Source organism: Mauremys mutica, chromosome 3 (genome assembly GCF_020497125.1).
Source record: "Mauremys mutica isolate MM-2020 ecotype Southern chromosome 3, ASM2049712v1, whole genome shotgun sequence".
In the NCBI taxonomy this organism is placed as follows: Eukaryota; Metazoa; Chordata; order Testudines; family Geoemydidae; genus Mauremys; species Mauremys mutica.
Window position 1 is genome coordinate 128,847,149 of NC_059074.1, and position 7,896 is coordinate 128,855,044.

Below are 7,896 nucleotides of genomic sequence, written 5' to 3' on the forward strand. Positions count from 1 at the left end.
TCAGTGCCAATGAAGCCCTGTTTTGAGGGCTCAAATGGTACATAGGCCTTGTGCTGGTCTTCTGCAAGGGGTGAATACCCCAGTTTACAAAGTAATATGCGATGCTATAGCAAATTGAAGATGAACAGAGCAAAAACATCTTCAACTCTCCTACATTTGCCTTGAACAGCTCACACTTTTTTACATTCCCATTTCCTAGTAAAGATTATTAAAATTAGCTAATGCTAGATTACACAGAATCAGATGGATCCTGACCCTATGTTCTGAAGAGGGTTTGTGTTTCTGAAAATGGCATCTTCAGGAAAGTTAGGGGCCCCTTGCTTCAGCAGAGACTCTAGGTTTATTCTACCTTATGTGGTGATCACATAGCACCCTGTGCATTAAGAAGCCTCATGTGTATGCAGCCAGTCTCTAATAGCATTGCCACATGGACCATGCAAGTTTGGTGGGAGGGCAATTACAAGTGGAGAAGGAACTGAACGGGGTCAGTCCTGAGTGATAAGGGAAATGAATGGGTTCTCACATCTTTCTTTACATAGGGTCTCATGAAACCTAAGGCAAGCCTGCAGTTCTTCCAGATTTCTAGCAACTGCCATACCTTAGTCCCATTCCAATGCATAGGAAGGCCCAAGTTTCAGACCACTGCCATCACACAGAGCTCTACTTCAATGCAAAGGGACACCAAATTTCCGACTGCCAACAACCTCTGGCATGAAAGGCTCTCCAATCTTCTGGCTACCTGCAGCTGTACTGATGCTTTGAAATGAAGTACTCCCCAAATTTCTGACTTTAACCATTACTACCATCTATCTCCATGACCAAAGACCTGCATTTCTCTTTGATCAAAGCCACAAGAAGCTTCAAAACATTCTTGATAATAGGACAAAATAATATCTCCAAAAAAGCTATTTACCTTGTCTTTACCCCCCTGCAGTAATTGAAATCTACTGTAAGTGCACAGTAGAAAACAGTAATATTCTATGTAAGTTCACAACATCAAGGGACTGATTTTGCTGTCATTTACACCTGTTTGTCTCAGGAGTTGAGTTACATGATGTAAACCTAGCATGACTAGAGAATCATGTTCCAAATATCTACCTGTGCACTCAAACTCTGCATGCTTAAGTAACATGCTCTGTAGGCCAGATTCTCAGATGGGGCAAACTGGCATAACTCCATGAGTTATAACAATTTAAGAATAAAAAATTGCCATGCTGGGTCAGACCAATGGTTCATCCAGCCCAGTATCCTGTCTCCAACAGTGGCCAATACCAGAGCTTCATAGGAAGTGTACACAACAGGGAAATTTTGGAGAGATCCACCCTTGTCTTCCCCTCCCAGGTTCTGGCAGTCAGAAGTTTAGGATCACCCCAAGCGTGGAGTTATATCCCTGACCACTAATAGCCGTTGATGAACCTATCCTCCATCACAGGTTAAATGTGCATTGTGTGACAAAGTACTTCCTCTTGTTTGTATTAAACTGCTGCCTACTAATTTCATTGGGTGACCCCTTGTTCTTGTATTCTGAGAAAGGGTAGATAACACTTCTCTATTCACTTTTTCCACACCATTCATGTTTTCATAGAGCTCTATCATATCCCCCATTAACCATCTCTTTTCTAAGATGAACAATCCTAACAGTTTAGTCCTCTCATATGGAAGCCATTCCATACCCTTGATCACCGTCGTTCCCCTTCTTTGAACTTTTTTCAGTTCCACTTTATCCTTTTTGAGATGGGGCGATCAGAACTGAACAGTTTTCAAGGTGTAGGTGCAGCATGGAGTTGCATAGTGGCATTATAATATTTTCTGCCTTATTTTCTATCCCTTTCCTAATAGTTCCTAACATTCTGTTAGCCTTTCTGAATACTGCTGCACATTGAGGTAAAGTTTTCAGAGAACTATCCACGAAGACTCCACGATCTCTTTCTTGAGTGATAACAGCTAATTTAGACCCCATCATTTTATATGGTTTTTAATATATTTTATGTTTTTATTATATATTGGTTTTTCCAATGTGCATTATTTTGCACTTATCAATGTTGAATTTCATCTGCTTTTTGGTTGCTCAGTTACCAAGTTTTGTGAGATCCCTCTATAACTTTTAGCAGGCAGCTTTGGACTTATCTATCTTGAATCATTTTGTACATCTGCAAACTTTGTCACTTCATTGTTCACTCCCTTTTCCAGATCATTAATAAATATGTTGAACAGCACTGGTTCCAGTACAGATCCCTACCTTTACACCAATATATGTCCTGTATAGCTTCACTGTACCAAAAATTACCCCGTGATCTTCCATCTACCTTTGTATATTTGATGGAAATACAAATAATAATTACTAAAATTTTAATTCCATTTTGTATCTGTAAAGCATGCTTCCTCACCCACCCTCATCTCCCTCGCTGCAGTACTTCAGGCACTGCACAAGCACATTAAAACACAGTACAGTTAAAAACAACAGCGATTAATAAAGCAATGCAGTATTATTAGCAAATGCACAAAAGGTACAATAAAGATGGGAAAAGTTGAAAATATAAAATAGGGAGATAAAACAGAGATGTATAAGTCAAAAAAAGAAAAAAAAATGGCAAAAGGGCTTAGGTAGGCATCACACATTTTAGCAATTTAACAGCCTCAGGGTCAGCAGTGTGGAGTCTGAAAAGTCCTCCTGACTGATGATCACAAGATGAGCAGCCATTTCAGTAGGTGTGCAGCATCCTCATCCACACTGCAGCTACACAGAGGGCTGCAGGAGCTATTAATCTGAGGTGCAACTCAAGGTCATTAAACCTCAGCCCCTCCTTAATCTCCAGGAAATGCCCTCGCTGAGGGTGAAAAGTGTTGTATAAGAGCTAAGTATTATTATGAGAGGAGAACTAAAAGGGGGAAAGTGTGAAGATTTTTTGGTTGTAAACAGGTGACTCTCTTTGATCTGTTTCTTAAAGATGCCACATTCCAGGTGAATGAACATTGAGTTGTTTTAAACTGCTTCTTCCCCCACTACAATCAGAACTCACTGATTTTGCAACTTGATTTGCACAGAGATTTTTTTTTTCTGAATACTGTTTATTTAAGTAATTGTTGGTTCTTTTCCTGTCCTTTTTTGACCCCAGGAAACAACTTTTTTTATATATATGTTTCCATTCTGAGACTTCTATTATCTACTGAATAGAGCTGCATGTACTTCCGTGGAAAGACCCAGAAAAGAGAGTTGAACTTACTCTTGAACTAAAGTCAACTTATCTTCCATTATAAACCCCAAAAAGTCAGCTCTTAAAGCAACGCATTTAAAAGACTGTTAAAAAAAACTTCCCTTAAACCATTAGAATAAAACCAGAATGGAACTAATTAAATTAAAGGAAGGGATTTTACAGTTTGGAGGAAAGAATTCAGGCCATTATTTTGTGACATTTACTCAACATGATTTACCCAAAAAAGGAAGGAAGGAGAAAGGAGGAGAAGAGGGCAAACCAGAGCAGAAGGGAAAAAATCTTTAGGGGTAGTAAAACACTGCTGCGCAGGATAAAGGAACAAAAGGAGGGCTTTATGCCTGTCTTTTGATATTTTCCAACTCAGCAAAAAAATCCATTGTGTGGCATGAAAGAAAATAAGTTAGGGGCTTAGTGTGTGAAAGCAACTGCTTATCCATTGTTTAATAGGGGCTAATGTAATGTCACCATTTCCCCATTATGTAAGTTGTAATTTTTATATAGTCGCCTTGGTCAAAGTTCTCACTTTCACTTTTCAAAAGAGAGGAATACTTGTAGATGGTGTTTCTTGTTACCCCCACTGTCTACCCATACCGAAACAAATACTTCTGTTAGGAAATATCAGTGCCGACCAGATGTCACTGACTTTTTTTTTTTCTTGCATGTGTCCCTTAACAGCTGGCAGGAATATCAGCTCAAATTATTCACCACAAGCCCAGTCTTTCTGTTTGTCTCCAGATAAAGGGATTTGAAATCCTCCTTGTAAGAAAGGGATGCTGAAAACTGTGGAATGGATTTCCGCTGACAGAAGAAATACTTCTTTAATATAATTAACAAATCTGCAATAATTGCCACAGTGATCAGAAGTAATTAATGGCAAAACCAGCCATCTAATGTCCCAAGGAAATTTCTTAGCCAAGAACATTCTCTTAGAGCCACTGTTGAGTGGCTCACTAATAGAGTTAACAAATCCTCGACCATACAAATACTTTTGATTTTGGTCATGTCACCTGAAAAGAAAAATCTTGGATGCACTCACAGATAAGGGATGTTGTGGAAGGGGTGGTGAGGATAGACTGCATTGGCATGAATCATGCTCTTCAGCTGCTATGGTGCTTACCCATATGTTTATACCCCCTTGTGCTGTAATCTCTTTAGATCTCACAGGTGAAGCAAGGTCAGGCCTACTCTATATTTGAATAGAAGTCCTCCAAGGAAAGCCCAGGTGTTACTGGCTGCATGAAGTGACACTGGTGATTGAATATGTGGCACTGTTCACACTGAGTCAATGTTGGAACTGAGCTGCTGGAGATACCACCTTATGCATTATGCATATTAGAATCCCTAGCTGCTTGTGGTTATTAAACATCTTATAGTACTTGTCACAAATTTCAGCTTGAGTCATTAAAATCTGCCTATCTATATTCCCACTCTACTTACAATTATATATGTTGTTCTCCACTTCCTCTCCTCAGAACTGTTGAGTAATACTAGTGGTGCAGAATGACAGCTGTGTTCTTCCCCAGAGACAGCTGCATTTCAATGATGGGTACGTTGTCCTTCTACAGACAAAGTTTTGGGAGGTCTCTTTGGTTATTATTACTATTATTATCATATTAATGAAAAATTAAGATTCAGCTAGAGATTCGGCTTGGATCTGAAAACTCCCAGTCTTTGGGGAAGTCACTCTGAAGTCTTCTGTTCAGTCCTATTTCGGAGTGGGATCAGATCAGTGGTTCATCTAGTACAATATCCTGTCTTTGACAATGGTCAGTATCAGATGCTTCAGAGAAAGGTGCAAGGAACTCCATTATGAATTACTATATAATAACCTACCCATGGTATATAACTTAACACATATAACATGCTCCATGTAGTCAGTGATTGGTTTATGCCCTGACATAGGAAGGTTTATATTCCTTTATATTTTTTTTTATCCTCGCTAATGTAACTGTAGCCATCCTCATTATTAATATAAACATCTAATCCTTTTATAAATCCTGCTACGGTCTTGGAATTATATCCGTGATATTATGAGGCAATAAATTGCCCAGGTTAATAACGCATTGTCTAAAGAACTATTTCCACTTTAAAAGTATTGCCCTTCAATTTTATTTAATGTCCCCTTATTTTTTGTATTATGAGATAGTAACTAGGAGCACCCTATTCTCTGTACCATTCATTGTTTAACATACCATTACCATGTTCTCTCTTATTTGTGACCTCTCAGTACAAAACAGCCCCAGTCTTTTCAATTTCATACAGAAGTCTTTCCATACCTGTGTTCATTTCTATTGCCCACCTCTCTTCAGCTATATATTTTTTGAACTGCAGAGAGCAGAACTGACAATGGTATGCCACCAATTTAGAGAGGTAAAACCGGGTAGTGGATAAGGCTGGACTAAAAGCTGGGAGACCTCAGCTCTGTGTGACTTTGAGCAAGTTACTTAATCTCTCTGGGTATGGCTAGATTACAGTCAGAAGTGTGATTGTAGCTTGGCTAGGCATACCAGTGCTAGCTTTAATCCAGCCAGCATGGCTAAAAAAACTCAGTGAAGACAGTGGTGCGAGCTAGCAACATGAATACCTATCCAGGGTGGGTTGGTGCAGTCCGTGCTAAAGCTTGTACCACTGCATCTTCACTGCTATTTTTAGCCACGTTACCTAAACCAAAGCTTGATCACACTTTCAATTGCAGTGTAGACATGCCCTCTGGATGAATTCCTGTCCCCAATGAAGTCAATCAGATTTTTGCCATGGACTTCAGTGGGGCTAGGTTTTCACCCTCAGCATCTCAATTTCCCCATTGGTAAAAAATGGGGGTGGTGATACTTGCCCTCTTTTGTAAAGTAGTTTGAGCTTTATATATAGATGAAAAATGCTATATAAAAATTAATTTGAATTATTATCCTATTTTCTGTATTATTTTCTATTCCGTTCTTTATACACACCACCATTTTGTTTGCTTCTTTGCCATCTTCTGGACACTAAGTAGATATTTTCACTGAGCTGTCCTCGATGACTTAAAAATTAATAAATCATTGAAAAACGGCACTGCTTCACTGCATTGCCAGCTTTTTACCGTGATATTTAATCTTGTATTTTATGCACCTACATCTGCATGTTGGGTTACTAGTTGTATCACAACCAATATATCATAATAGAACCTGCAAAGGAGGTGAAATAGAATAATGTTTCTTCAAAATCCAAAGAAACATGGACACATGCATGAGATCTGAGTTCAGAACATTGGGATTTTCCTCAAGGTTTGCTGCCCTGAACACCAAATGTTAATTCGGTGTGGCTATTTTGACTTAGAATTAATAACTGATTTCTTCATTAAAAAAATAGTAAAACACATTCCCTGAATATCTGACAACGGAACACTACTGAAAACTTTTGATTCCCCCAACAGAAAACCTATTTAAAAAAAGAAGAGTCATAAATCAGCAACAGCTGCTCCCAGCACCTGTTATTTATTCCCGTCACTAACACTTCCTATAACATTTCTGAAAGAAATGGGTATCTTTCCCATATGAATGTGCCAAGTTATTTGGTACATCAATGGCATTTGGTGGTTAAATTTGATCTACAAGGTGCATTTACAGACTGACACTTGATGGAATTTTGCAGTTATCTTGCAAATAAGATTCCTTCCCTCTCATCCCTGGATTATTTTTCTCTTAATCTAAAGACACCTTTAAAACAAATAGACACCATACCTCTTGTTAAATACACCTCTACCTCGATATAACGCTGTCCTCAGGAGCCAAAAAATCTTACCGCGTTATAGGTGAAACCACGTTATATTGAACTTGCTTTGATCCACCGGGGTGTGCAGCCCCGGCCCCCCGGAGCACTGCTTTGCCACATTATATCCGAATTCATATTCTATTGGGTCTCATTATATCAAGGTAGAGGTGTATACTATACCTATTTCTGAATGTGTACTTGCAACTAAGTCTCAAAGACATACACACTAATTGTATATAGAAAATACATAACAGTATCAAAATTCTTGCAATTTGTCAGATTAAGAGAAGAAGGATGGATCAGTGGTTAGAGAACTATGCTGGGACATGGAAGACCCACATATAATTACTGGCTCTGCCACAGACCCAGTGTGGGGCCATAAGTAATTCATTTAGGGCCAGATTTTGTAATCTATTTATTTATTTAGGAAGTGTTAGCAGATCATTAAAACAGGGAGTTTTTGTTTAGGGAAACATTCTACATTAATATATCCTCAGATCTGGCTATTTAACAGAGTGTCACCATATTGCAGAGGGAGCCTCCTTACACTACCCAGGATATGTTGAAAGGTTTTTAGGCACCTCACCTCCATGAGGTAGCAAAGTGCTATTATCTCCATTGTACAGATAGGAATTTGAGGCACAGAGAGACTAAGGGACAGATTTTTAAAGGAATTTGAGGCACAGAGAGACTCGAGTATGTCTTCACTACCCACCGATTGATCCAGTGGGGATCGATTTATCACATCTAGTCTAGAAGAGATAAATCGACCCCCAAGCACACTCCCATCAACTCCTGTACTCCAGTGCCGCGAGAGGCACAAGCAGAGTCGATGGGGGAGCAGCAGCGGTCGACTCACCGCAGTGAAAACACCATGGTAAGTCAATCTAAGTACATCGACTTCAGCTACATTATTCACGTACCTGAAGTT